Source organism: Triticum dicoccoides, chromosome 5A, assembly GCF_002162155.2.
Source record: "Triticum dicoccoides isolate Atlit2015 ecotype Zavitan chromosome 5A, WEW_v2.0, whole genome shotgun sequence".
Taxonomy (NCBI): domain Eukaryota; kingdom Viridiplantae; phylum Streptophyta; class Magnoliopsida; order Poales; family Poaceae; genus Triticum; species Triticum dicoccoides.
The window spans coordinates 134686793-134701315 of NC_041388.1; positions in this window are offsets into that span (position 1 = coordinate 134686793).

A 14523-nucleotide genomic window follows, 5' to 3' on the forward strand; every position below is an offset into this window, starting at 1 on the left:
GAGGACCAAACGCAATGCAAGTGTTGATGTGTCGACTGAATTTTGAGACACACAAAACAATTTGCACTTCATACAGAGGGGTAATGAGCTGCTGCAAAAATGGAATGAAATACTTTTTTCATACATACATCCTCTAATGGCACAATTAGATCTCAAGCACCATGAGCAACTAACTGAACCGCACAAAACACAACAAAAGTATTGCATTGTTGCCCCCCAGCCAAACTACACCACATGGCATTCCAAGTTTTTACAATGAAGTGCAGTTTTCAACATTATTTTTTGAGTAACAGGGCATCAGGCATTGAACCGAACAGCACCACCTATCTTTAGGAAAATACAAAGACCAATGAGCCTCATTCATCCTATTCTATTTTTCTAAGATTTGCAGTCCGCGCAAAGACATTTTATCTAGCAAAAAATTAACTACAAAAAACTACTGCACTTCTGTGCACAAACCGAGTTGCACTGGAGTGCCACTAGGAACTGCAACGCACCATGCAGAGTACCTCCTCTCTCCCTCCGGCGATCTGCAAAGGGCAGTGTGGCCAACCACATAGAAAGTGGCCGCTGGCACATGCACCGCACCACGCCGAGACGAGAGGCAAACTACAGACAAGCAAAATCTGAAGAAAAAGAAGGTCCCGATCTGGAATAAAACGCAATCAGGTTTAGAGGCAGTAGAATCAAACTGCACGCACATGGGTGTCGTACTGTACACACGGGGGTGTCGTACTACACACACGGTCTAGGAGGGAGGGATTAGAAGGGAGGGGTGGCGTGGTGGCCGTGGATGTTGGCGGAGGTCGGAGAAGACTCCTCGTCGCCGGGTGAGGATGGGATGAGCGTGAGGGAGCGACTAATCCCCCAGATCTGTCGGTCATGCACTGCGGTGAGCCTTGGCCGGTGACGATGTAGTTGGGGAGGCCGCCGTCAAGATCGTCGCTGGGTAGGGGAGACGAGGGGAGGGAGGGAAGGGAGGGCATTGCTGGCCATAGCAGCGTGGGGTCCGTCAATCCAGCGCAGCACCGGCCGGTCAGGAGGGAAGGGAGGGCGTCACCGACCATCCAGCATAGCACTGGTCGGTCGGGAGGGTGGGCGCCATGGGGAAAGGCTGGAAGGGGCGGCACCGACGATGGATGCTGGGATGCTGCGAACGCCGATCTAGCGTCGGACAACTTGGGGGTTGGTGATGCGGGGCAGCACTATGGAAGATGGAGGTGCCTGGATCCGGCTACCACTGGGGCACGCTGGCAAGGGGAACCAGGAGGAGGGAGGCGGCGGGGCGGTGCGAGCCCGGTCCAACGACGGGTCGGGGCAGTGAGGTGCGGGGCATGGTGTGGTGGGGATCCGGCGGCACGGGGTTGGAAAAGAAGGTCGAGGTGGTGGAGTCATGGCGCGGCGGGGCTCGCCGGGGTGGGCGCGGTGGAGGAAGGTAGGGGCGAGGCGGGGGAAAGGTGGAAGAAGGTGAGGTGGTGCTCTGGTGGCAGTGGCGCCGGTAGAAGGTGGAGGAAGGTGGGGGTTTGGATCGGGGGAAGAGGGAGGTGGGTGTCGTGCGGGGTTGGGGGTGGGCTTTGTTGCAGTTTGGCTAGTGGTAGTGGGGTGGTTCAGTTCATGGGGCGGTGGGGAGAGAGGTGTTAGCAGAATAAGCTACTATTAGCAGAATAAGACTCTTAAGGGGTGTTGTTAGAATAAACCTATATATATATGTATATACATATATGGTGGGTTAATTAGGCTTCAAGTGTGTACTTGTTGGTGAAAGTGTTGTCCAATGGGAATTATAGTTTGTATTACTCATGTAGCCTACAAAGTCTGTCGCATAGCCTTGTAACTTCGTACCCCATTTCTAGATTTGTACTAGTCCTCTATACCGTATATTGCGTTACTCGTACTACTACCTCCCTCCTGGTTTACTGGTCCCCTTCGTAATTTGTGTCAAATTTTGACCATAAATTTCACAAACTAAATGTTAATGCATGTCACAAAAAATTATATCGTTTTATTCGTATTTGAACATAGTTTCCAATGGAATAATTTTTGGTGACATGCATTGACATTTTGTTAGTTAAACCTATGGTTAAAATGTGACACTAAATACGACTAGTAAGTACTACAGTAGCAGTACTAGTATACATCGGTCAAATTATGCATCATGTCCTCACATTGAATTGACGTGACAACACGTTGCGCGTGAGGTGACACAAGAATCCCAACGACATGTTCGGGTATTGTGGACTTCAGATATGGAGTACTACCACTTATCTGTCGAAATCTTTCACCATCCACTTAAAACAGTCGATTTGATCATACATTGAGTACCATATAACTGGATTTAACCGATGCAACTCCAAGAAGGATTGGCCGGTGCTGCCGGCTGGCTCAACTTCGATCCCATGGATCAGGAGCTGATCGAGCACCTTGAGGCCAAAGTGAGTGCTGACAGTGCGAGATCTCACCCTCTCATCGATTTGTTCATACCAACCATCGACAGCGAGCACGGCATATGCTACACCCATCCTGAGAAACTTCCAGGTAAGACACCGATCGGCCGTCTACTTGCACAAACATATTCCTTTGTTTATAGCTCTATTTTTCTTTTTAGACGCAGACCTAGTGAAGCAATTACAATTTGACAGTTAATAAAAAGTGAAACAAGTGACTGCAACATGCCAAAGATGTTATGAAAATGCCAACTACGTACACTAAAACATGTATTCGACAATATTGCAGGTATCACACTTAGTGGCCTAAGCAAGCATTTCTTCCAGCGCAATTTCAGGGCGTTCAAAAGGGGCACATGGACGCGTCGCAAGATACAGTCGGAGTGCGGCATGCACGCGATGTGGCACAAGACCGGTAATACCTTGCCGGTGATGGTTAATGGTCGGCAGACGGGCAGCAAAAAGGTTCTGGTGCTGCACACCAACAAGAACTTCGACCATTCCCGCAAAAAAAGAACTTCGATCAGCAGAGGACCAACTGAGTGATGCACCGGTACCACCTCGGGGACCTGGAGCAAGAGAAGGAGCAGGAGCTGGTCTTGTGCAAGATTTTCTACCAGACGAACACTAGGGTCAGGACTAAAAAGATTATAAGTTAGTTTGGTATTGGTACTTGTACTACCTTGTTGTCCGCAAGTTGATATTGTTGTTAACGATCTTTCGGTATGAAATCGGCATTTGCTTCCAACCATCATGCCGAGGGTCGACATGCATATAAAGCTGAATCATTTGTTTCGAAACGAATTTTCAGGCACCTGATTTTTATTTGATGGGTAGCATAAGCACCTGTCGTTCGAATTCCCAGTTCTCTAAATTTTTCTAAACAAGTGCATGCACTTATTATCATGATGAAAAAACAATATACCTGCTGCATCCCAGTTATCAGTCTGTACTTGCAGAATTCTCTTGTTTATTGAGCAGGTATATTGTTTTTTCAGGTCGAGCAAGTTTCAACTGGGTTGTAGACTGCCCAGGCTTGGTTTTGTTTTTAACGGGCCTAGCCCATGAAGACAACGGGGCACAAAGATTCATCAGGTATCTACTATCCTCCGGCCCGCCAGCGTTAGTTATATTTTGTCTTATAACATCCGCAAGCAGTTTTTTTACTGAATCAAACACACAGCCCAGTTCTATTTTTCTCTGGAAATGCCATGTCCTACTTCCGCTTTCTAATCTCTACCTATAGTTTTACAAGTTCATATACATGTATCATTATATTGAAAATACATAAAGTTCCATTTTCATATTTACATCCTTATTTTTGTTGTTGTTTTCCCTCACATCGCTGTTTTTTACCACTGGTTTTCCCTTAAACCACCTCAATTGTCCCACGTCTTGTTTGCTTACAAAAACAAAATGATTTTTTGGCAAATCAATAAGTTTTTAAAAAATGTTTATCATTTCGGGATTACAATAGTTCTGATTCCACCAAAATATGCAAAATAAGGTTGAACTTTTTGACCATGGTCCTGGGCAGAAAATGGGTTGTAATAAATTACTTAAGAATTAGCAAATGGGCTGCAAAATATTAAAAAAAATAGCAAATGGGCTCTATGTTGTCTGTCACAGATTTGGAGGCTGACTTGTGGGCCTACCAAGTTCATGCGTACACAAGGTTTCTCAAAAAAAGAAACTTAGTCAACAATCGAATCTACCAGCGTCAGACCGTTAGATATCAATCTAACGACAATCGTGCTTCTTAAGTCTCTGATCTTCCTACTCCAGCCGCCCAAACCAGCGCCGGCGGAACCGCCTACTCCCCCCTCCCGTGGCCGGATGTGCTGCTGGGCAGGCCTCACGGCCCCACCATACTCGCATCCCTGGTCTAGTTATCCCTCTACTTGAAGGAAATATGCCCTAGAGGCAATAATAAAGTTATTATTTATTTCCTTATATCATGATAAATGTTTATTATTCATGCTAGAATTGTATTAACCGGAAACATGATACATGTGTGAATACATAGACAAACAGAGTGTCACTAGTATGCCTCTACTTGACTAGCTCGTTTATCAAAGATGGTTATGTTTCCTAGCCATAGACATGAGTTGTCATTTGATTAACAGGATCACATCATTAGGAGAATGATGTGATTGACTTGACCCATTCTGTTATCTTAGCACTTGATCATTTAGTATGTTGCTATTGCTTTCTTCATGACTTATACATGTTCCTATGACTATGAGATTATGCAACTCTTGTTTACTGGAGGAACACTTTGTGTTCTACCAAACGTCACAACGTCACTGGGTGATTATAAAGGTGCTCTACAAGTGTCTCTGAAGGTACTTGTTGAGTTGGCATATTTCGAGATTAGGATTTGTCACTCTGGTTGTCAGAGAGGTATCTCTGGGCCCACTCGGTAATGCACATCACTATAAGCCTTGCAAGCATTGTAACTAATGAGTTAGTTACGGGATGATGTATTACGGAACGAGTAAAGAGACTTGCCAGTAAGGGGATTGAACTAGGTATTGAGATACCGACGATCAAATCTCGGGCAAGTAACATACCGATGACAAAGGGAACAACGTATGTTGTTATGCGGTTTGACCGATAAACATCTTCGTAGAATATGTGGGAGCCAATATGAGCATCCAGGTTCCGCTATTGGTTATTGACTGGAGACGTGTCTCGGTCATGTCTACATAGTTCTCGAACCTGTAGGGTCCGCACACTTAAAGTTCGGTGATGATCGTATTATGAGTTTTTGTGTTTTGATGTACTGAAGGTAGTTCAGAGTCCCGGATATGATAACGGACATGACGAGGAGTCTCGAAATGGTCGAGACATAAAGATCTATATATTGGACGACTATATTTGGATACCGGAATGGTTCCGGGTGAGATCGGGAATATACCGGAGCACTGGGAGGTTATCGGAACCCCCCGGGAGGTATATGGGCCTTATTGGGCTTTAGTGGAAAGGAGGGGAAAGGAGCAAGGGAGGCCCCCCCAAGCCCAATCCGAATTGGGAGGGGCCCGCCCCCCCTTTCCTTCCTCCCTCCTTCCTCTTCCTTCCCTCTCCTACTCCAAGTTGGAAAAGGGGGAATCCTACTCCCGGTGGGAGTAGGACTCCCCTTGGCGCGCCTCTCCCTGGGCGGCCACCTCCTCCCCCTTGCTCCTTTATATACGGGGGCAGGGGCACCCCATAGACACACAAGTTGATCTGTTGATCTCTCCCAGCCGTGTGCGGTGCCCCCTCCACCATAATCCACCTCGGTCATATCGTAGCGGTGCTTAGACGAAGCCCTGCGTCGGTAGCATCATCATCACCGTCACCATGCCATCGTGCTGACGAAACTCTCCTGTGAAGCTTTGCTGGATCGGAGCTCGCGAGACGTCATCAAGTTGAACGTGTGCAGAACTCATAGGTGCCGTGTGTTCGGTACTTGGATCGGTCAGATCGTGAAGACGTACGACTACATCAACCGCATTGTGCTAACGCTTCTGCATTCGGTCTACGAGGGTACGTAGACACACTCTCCCCTCTCGTTGCTATGCATCACCTTGATCTTGTGTGTGCATAGATTTTTTTTGGAGTTACTACGTTCCCCAACAGTGGCATCCGAGCTTGGTTTTATGTGTAGATGTTATATGCACGAGTAGAACACAAGTGAGTTGTGGGTGATACAAGTCATACTGCTTACCAGCATGTCATACTTTGGTTCGGCGGTATTGTTGGATGAAGCTTCCCAGACAGACATTATGCATAAGCTTACTCGAGACTGGTTCTACCAACGTGCTTTGCACACAGGTGGCTGGCGGGTGTCAGTTTCTCAAACTTTAGTTGAACCAAGTGTGGCTACACCCGGTCCTTGCGAAGGTTAAAACAACACTAACTTGACGAACTATCGTTGTGGTTTTGATGCATAGGTAAGAATGGTTCTTGCTCATCCCATAGCAGCCACGTAAAACTTGCAACAACAAAGTAGAGGATGTCTAACTTGTTTTTGCAGGGCATGTTGTGATGTGATATGGTCAAGACATGATGCTATATTTTGTTGTATGAGATGATCATGTTTTGTAACCGAGTTATCGGCAACTGGCAGGAGCCATATGGTTGTCGCTTTATTGTATGCAATGCAATCGCCCTGTAATTGCTCTACTTTATCACTAAGTGGTGGCGATAATCGTAGAAGCAATAGTTGGTGAGATGGAAAACGATGCTACGATGGAGATCAAGGTGTTGCGCCGGTGATGATGGTGATCATGATGGTGCTTCGGAGATGGAGATCACAAGCACAAGATGATGATGGCCATATCGTATCACTTATATTGATTGCATGTGATGTTTATCCTTTATGCATCTTATTCTGATTTGTTTGACGGTAGCATTATAAGATGATCTCTCACTAAATTTCAAGGTAAAAGTGTTCTCCCTGACTATGCACCGTTGCCAAAGTTCGTCGTGCCGAGACACCACGTGATGATCGGGTGTGATAAGCTCTACGTTCACCTACAATGGGTGCAAGCCAGTTTTGCACACGCAGAATACTCAGGTTAAACTTGACGAGCCTAGCATATGCAGATATGGCCTCGGAACACTGAGACCGAAAGGTCGAGCGTGAATCATATAGTAGATATGATCAACATAGTGATGTTCACCATTGAAAACTACTCCATCTCACGTGATGATCGGACATGGTTTATCACTTAGATGATCAGAGGGATGTCTATCTAAGTGGGAGTTCTTAAGTAATATGATTAATTAACCTAAATTTATCATGAAGTTAGTACCTGATAGTATTTTGCTTGTCTATGTTGATTGTAGATAGATGGCCCGTGTTGTTGTTCCGTTGAATTTTAATGCGTTCCTTGAGAAAGCAAAGTTGAAAGATGATGGTAGCAATTACACGGACTGGGTCCGTAACTTGAGGATTATCCGCATTGCTGCACAGAAGAATTGCATCCTGGAAGCACCACTGAGTGCCAGGCCTGCTGCAGATGTTGCTGATGACGTTAAGAACATCTGGCGGAGTAAAGCTGATGACTACTCGATAGTTCAGTGTGCCATGCTTTACGGCTTAGAACCGGGACTTCAACGACGTTTTGAACGTCATGGAGCATATGAGATGTTCCAGGAGTTGAAGTTAATATTTCAAGCAAATGCCCAGATTGAGAGATATGAAGTCTCCAATAAGAGTTATAGCTGCAAGATGGAGGAGAATAGTTCTGTCAGTGAACATATACTCAAAATGTCTGGGTATCATAATCACTTGACTCAACTGGGAGTTAATCTTCCTGTTGATAGTGTCATTGACAAAGTTCTTCAATCACTGCCACCAAGCTACAAAAGCTTTGTGATGAACTATAATATGCAAGGGATGAACAAGACAATTACTGAGCTCTTCGCATTGCTAAAGGCAGCAGGGGTAGAAATCAAGAAGGATCATCAAGTGTTGATGGTCAACAAGACCACCTGTTTCAAGAAAAAGGGTAAAGGGAAGAAGAAGGGGAACTTCAAGAAGAAGAACAAACAAGTTGCTGCTCAGGAGAAGAAACCCAAGTCTGGACCTAAGCCTGAGACTGAGTGCTTCTACTGCAAACAGACTGGTCACTGGAAGCAGAACTGCCCCAAGTATTTGGCAGATAAGAAGGATGGCAAGGTGAACAATGGTATATGTGATATACGTGTTATTGATGTGTACCTTACCAGAGCTCGCAGTAGCACCTGGGTATTTGATACTGGTTCTGTTGCTAATATTTTCAACTCGAAAGAAGGACTACGGATTAAGCGAAGACTGGCTAAGGACAAGGTGACGATGCGCGTGGGAAATGGTTCCAAAGTCGATGTGATCGTCGTTGGCATGCTACCTCTACATCTACCTTCGGGATTAGTTTTAGACCTAAATAATTGTTATTTGGTGCCGGCGTTAAGCATGAACATTATATCTGGATCTTGTTTGATGCGAGACGGTTATTCATTTAAATCTGAGAACAATGGTTGTTCTATTTATATGAGTAATATCTTTTATGGTCATGCACCCTTGAAGAGTGGTCTATTTTTGTTGAATCTCGATAGTAGTGATACACATATTCATAATGTTGAAGCCAAAAGATACAGAGTTTGTAATGATAGTGCAACTTATTTGTGTCACTGCCGTTTGGGTCATATTGGTATAAAGAGCATGAAGAAACTCCATACCGATGGACTTTTGGAATCACTTGATTATGAATCACTTGGTACTTGTGAACCATGCCTTATGGGCAAGATGACTAAAACGCCGTTCTCCGTAACTATGGAGCAAGCAACAAATTTGTTGGAAATCATACATACTGATGTATGTGGTCCGATGAATATTGAGGCTCGTGGAGGGTATCATTATTTTCTCACCTTCACAGATGATTTGAGCTGATATGGGTATATCTACTTAATGAAACATAACTCTGAAACATTTGAAAAGTTCAAAGAATTTCAGAGTGAAGTGGAAAATCATCGTAACAAGAAAATAAAGTTTCTACGATCTGGTCGTGGAGGAGAATATTTGAGTTATGAGTTTGGTCTACATTTGAAACAATGCGGAATAGTTTCGCAACTCACACCACCCGGAACACCACAGCGTAATGGTGTGTCCGAACGTCGTAATCGTATCTTTACTAGATATGGTGCGATCTATGATGTCTCTTACTGATTTACCGCTATCGTTTTGGGGTTATGCTTTAGAGACGGCTGCATTCATGTTAAATAGGGCACCATCAAAATCCGTTGAGACGACGCCTTATGAACTATGGTTTGGCAAGAAACCAAAGTTGTCGTTTCTTAAAGTTTGGGGTTGTGATGCTTATGTGAAAAAGCTTCAACCTGATAAGCTCAAACCAAAATCGGAGAAATGTGTCTTCATAGGATACCCAAAGGAAATTGTTGGGTATACCTTCTATCACAGATCTGAAGGCAAGACATTCGTTGCTAAGAATGGATCCTTTCTAGAGAGGAGTTTCTCTCGAAATAAGTGAGTGGGAGGAAAGTAGAACTTGATGAGGTAACTGTACCTGCTCCCTTATTGGAAAGTAGTTCATCACAGAAACCGGTTCCTGTGACACCTACACCAATTAGTGAGGAAACCAATGATGATGATCATGAAACTTCAGATCAAGTTACTACCGAACCTCGTAGGTCAACCATAGCAAGATCCACACCAGAGTGGTACGGTAATCCTGTTCTGGAGGTCATGTTACTTGACCATGATGAACCCACGAACTATGAGGAAGCGACGATGAGCCCAGATTCCACAAATGTCTTGAGGCCATGAAATCTGATATGGGATCCATGCATGAGAACAAAGTGTGGACTTTGGTTGACTTGCCCGATGATCGGCAAGCCATCGAGAATAAATGGATCTTTAAGAAGAAGACAGACGCTGATGGTAATATTACTGTCTACAAAGCTCGACTTGTTGCGAAAGGTTTTCGACAAGTTCAAGGAGTTGACTATGATGAGACCTTCTCACCAGTAGCGATGCTTAAGTCCGTCCGAATCATGTTAGTTATTGCCTCATTTTATGATTATGAAATTTGGCAAATGGATGTAAAGACTGCATTCCTGAATGGATTTCTGGAAGAAGAGTTGTATATGATGCAACCTGAAGGTTTTATCAATCCAAAAGGTGCTAACAAAGTGTGCAAGCTCCAGCGATCCATTTATGGACTGGTGCAAGCCTCTCGGAGTTGGAATAAACGTTTTGATAGTGTGATCAAAGCATATGGTTTTATACAGACTTTTGGAGAAGCATGTATTTACAAGAAAGTGAGTGGGAGCTTTGTAGCATTTCTAATATTATATGTGGATGACATATTGTTGATTGGAAATGATATAGAACTTCTGGATAGCATAAAAGGATACTTGAATAAGAGTTTTTCAATGAAAGACCTCGGTGAAGCTGCTTACATATTGGGCATCAAGATCTATAGAGATAGATCAAGACGCTTAATTGGACTTTCACAAAGGACATACCTTGACAAAGTTTTGAAGAAGTTCAAAATGGATCAGGCAAAAGAACGGGTTCTTACCTGTGTTACAATGTGTGAAGTTGAGTAAGACTCAATGCCCGACCACTTCAGAAGATAGAGAGAAAATGAAAGATGTTCCCTATGCTCCAGCCATAGGTTCTATCATGTATGCAATACTATGTACCAGACCTGATATGTGCCTTGCTATTAGTTTAGCAGGGAGGTACCAAAGTAATCCAGGAGTGGATCACTGGATAGCGGTCAAGAACATCCTGAAATACCTGAAAAGGACTAAGGATATGTTTCTCGTTTATGGAGGTGACAAAGAGCTCATCGTAAATGGTTACGTTGATGCAAGCTTTGACACTGATCCTGATGATTCTAAATCACAAACCCGATATGTATTTATATTGAACGGTGGAGCTGTCAGTTGGAGCAGTTCTAAACAGAGTGTCGTGGCGAGATCTACATGTGAAGCGGAGTACATTGCTACTTCGGAAGCAGCGAATGAAGGAGTCTGGATGAAGGATTTCATATCCGATCTAGGTGTCATACCTAGTGCATCGAGTCCAATGAAAATCTTTTGGGACAATACTGGTGCAATTGCCTTGGCAAAGGAATCCAGATTTCACAAGAGAACCAAGCACATCAAGAGACGCTTCAACTCCATCCGGGATCAAGTCCAGGTGGGAGACATAGAGATTTGCAAGATACATACGGATCTGAATGTTGCAGACCCATTGACTAAGCCTCTTCCACGAGCAAAACATGATCAACACCAAGGCTCCATGGGTGTTAGAATCATTACTGTGTAATCTAGATTATTAACTCTAGTGCAAGTGGGAGACTGAAGGAAATATGCCCTAGAGGCAATAATAAAGTTATTATTTATTTCCTTATATCATGATAAATGTTTATTATTCATGCTAGAATTGTATTAACCTAAAACATGATACATGTGTGAATACATAGACAAACAGAGTGTCACTAGTATGCCTCTACTTGACTAGCTCGTTTATCAAAGATGGTTATGTTTCCTAGCCATAGACATGAGTTGTCATTTGATTAATGGGATCACATCATTAGGAGAATGATGTGATTGACTTGACCCATTCCGTTAGCTTAGCACTTGATCGTTTAGTATGTTGCTATTGCTTTCTTCATGACTTATACATGTTCCTATGACTATTAGATTATGCAACTCCCGTTTACCGAAGGAACACTTTGTGTGCTACCAAACGTCACAACGTCACTGGGTGATTATAAAGGTGTTCTACAAGTGTCTCTGAAGGTACTTGTTGAGTTGGCATATTTCGAGATTAGGATTTGTCACTCCGGTTGTCGGAGAGGTATCTCTGGGCCCACTCGGTAATGCACATCAGTATAAGCCTTGCAAGCATTGTAACTAATGAGTTAGTTACGGGATGATGTATTACGGAACGAGTAAAGAGACTTGCCAGTAACGGGATTGAACTAGGTATTGAGATACCGACGATCAAATCTCGGGCAAGTAACATACCGATGACAAAGGGAACAACGTATGTTGTTATGCGGTTTGACCGATAAAGATCTTCGTAGAATATGTGGGAGCCAATATGAGCATACAGGTTCCGCTATTGGTTATTGACTGGAGACGTGTCTCGGTCATGTCTGCATAGTTCTCGAACCTGTAGGGTCTGCACGCTTAAAGTTTGGTGACGATCGTATTATGAGTTTTTGTGTTTTGATGTACCTAAGGTAGTTCGGAGTCCCGGATATGATCACGGACATGACAAGGAGTCTCGAAATGGTCGAGACATAAAGATCGATATATTGGACGACTATATTTGGATACCGGAATGGTTCCGGGTGAGATCGGGAATATACCGGAGCACCGGGAGGTTATCGGAACCCCCTGGATGTATATGGGCCTTATTGGGCTTTAGTGGAAAGGAGGGGAAAGGAGCAAGGGAGGTGGCGCGCCCCCAAGCCCAATCCGGATTGGGAGGGGGGCGGCCCCCCTTTCCTTCCTCCCTCCTTCCTCTTCCTTCTCTCTCCTACTCCAAGTTGGAAAAAGGGGAATCCTACTCCCGGTGGGAGTAGAACTCCCCTTGGTGCGCCTCTCCCTGGCCGGCCGCCTCCTCCCCCTTGCTCCTTTATATACGGGGGAAGGGATGAGGGAGTCCTGGACTAAGGGGTCCTCGGGCGTCCGGCTTGTTATCCATGGGCCGGACTGATGGGCTATGAAGACACGAAGACCGAAGAATGCAGCATGTCCGGATTGGACTCTACTTGGCGTGGAAGGCAAGCTTGGCGACCAAAGATTCCTTCTTATGTAACCGACTCCATGTAAACCCTAGATCCCCTCGGTGTCTATATAAACCGAAGGGGATAGTCCGGAAAGGACAACACATATATACTCATTACCATATTCATAGGCTAGGCTTCTAGGGTTTAGCCATTACGATCTCGGGGTAGGTCAACTCTTGTAACACCCATATTCATCAATATCAATCAAGCAGGACGTAGGGTATTACCTCCATAGAGAGGGCCCGAACCTGGGTAAATATTGTGTCCCCTGTCTCCTGTTACCATCGATTCTAGACACACAGTTCGGGACCCCCTACCCGAGATCCGCCGGTTTTGACACCGGCATTAGTGAAAGATCGTGGATGTCACCTAGAGGGGGGGTGAATAGGCGTTTTAAAATAATTACGGTTTAGGCTTGAACAAATGCGGAATAAACCCAGCGGTTAATTTGTCAAACACAAAACCTACAACAACTAGGCTCACCTATGTGCACCAACAACTTATACTAAGCAAGATAAACAACTATGTGATAGCAAGATATATGACAAGAAACAATATGGCTATCACAAGGTAAAGCGCATAAGTAAAGAGCTCGGGTAAGAGATAACCGAGGCACACGGAGACGATGATGTATCCCGAAGTTCACACCCTTGCGGATGCTAATCTCCGTTTGGAGCGGTGTGGAGGCACAATGCTCCCCAAGAAGCCACTAGGGCCACCGTAATCTCCTCACGCTCTCGCACAATGCAAGATGTCGTGATTCCACTAAGGGACCCTTGAGGGCGGTCACCGAACCTGTACAAATGGCAACCCTTGGGGGCGGTCACCGAACCCGTACACTTTGGCAACCCTTGGGGGCGGTCACCGGTACCCGTCAAATTGCTCGGGGCGATCTCCACAACCTAATTGGAGACCCCGATGCTTGCCCGGAGCTTTACACCACAATGATTGAGCTCCGAACACCACCAACCATCTAGGGCGCCAAGGCACCCAAGAGGAACAAGCTCTAGGGTGCCCAAACACCCAAGAGTAATAAGCTTCTCAAACTTCACTTCCACGTATCACCGTGGAGAACTCAAACCGATGCACCACATGCAATGGCAAGGGCACACGGAGTGCCCAAGTCCTTCTCTCTCAAATCCCACCGAAGAAACTAATGCTAGGGAGGAAAATGAGAGGAAGAACAAGAAGGAGAACACCAAGAACTCCAAGATCTAGATCCAAGGGGTTCCCCTCACAAAGAGGAGAAAGTGATTGGTGGAAACGTGGATCTAGATCTCCTCTCTCTTTTCCCTCAAGAACTAGCAAGAATCATTGGAGGGATTGAGAGTTAGCAAGCTCGAAGAAGGTCAACAATGGGGAAGAACACGAGTTAAAGAGATAAGGTTCATTGGGGAAGAAGACCCCCTTTTATAGGTGGGGAAAAAATCCAACCGTTACCCACCAACCAGCCTGCGGCCAGCGGTACTACCGCGCCTGGCCAGCGGTACTACCGCAAGGCCGCGCGGTACTACTGCTTGCAACCAAGCGGTACTACCGCATGGCTGTGTGGTACTACCGTCCCAACCCACGGTACTGCCGCAACCCCAGCACAGAACCGATAAACAGACGCACAGGAGCTGGGGCGGAACTTCCGCACATGCGGTACTACCGCGCCCCCCATGCAGTACTACTGCGAGGCAAAAGTCCCAGCCAGGGGAAAAGGGAAACTTCCGTGCCTACTTCCGCAAAGAAACGGAAGTAGCAAAAACCCGACACAGTAGTACTGCCGAGGGGCGGTA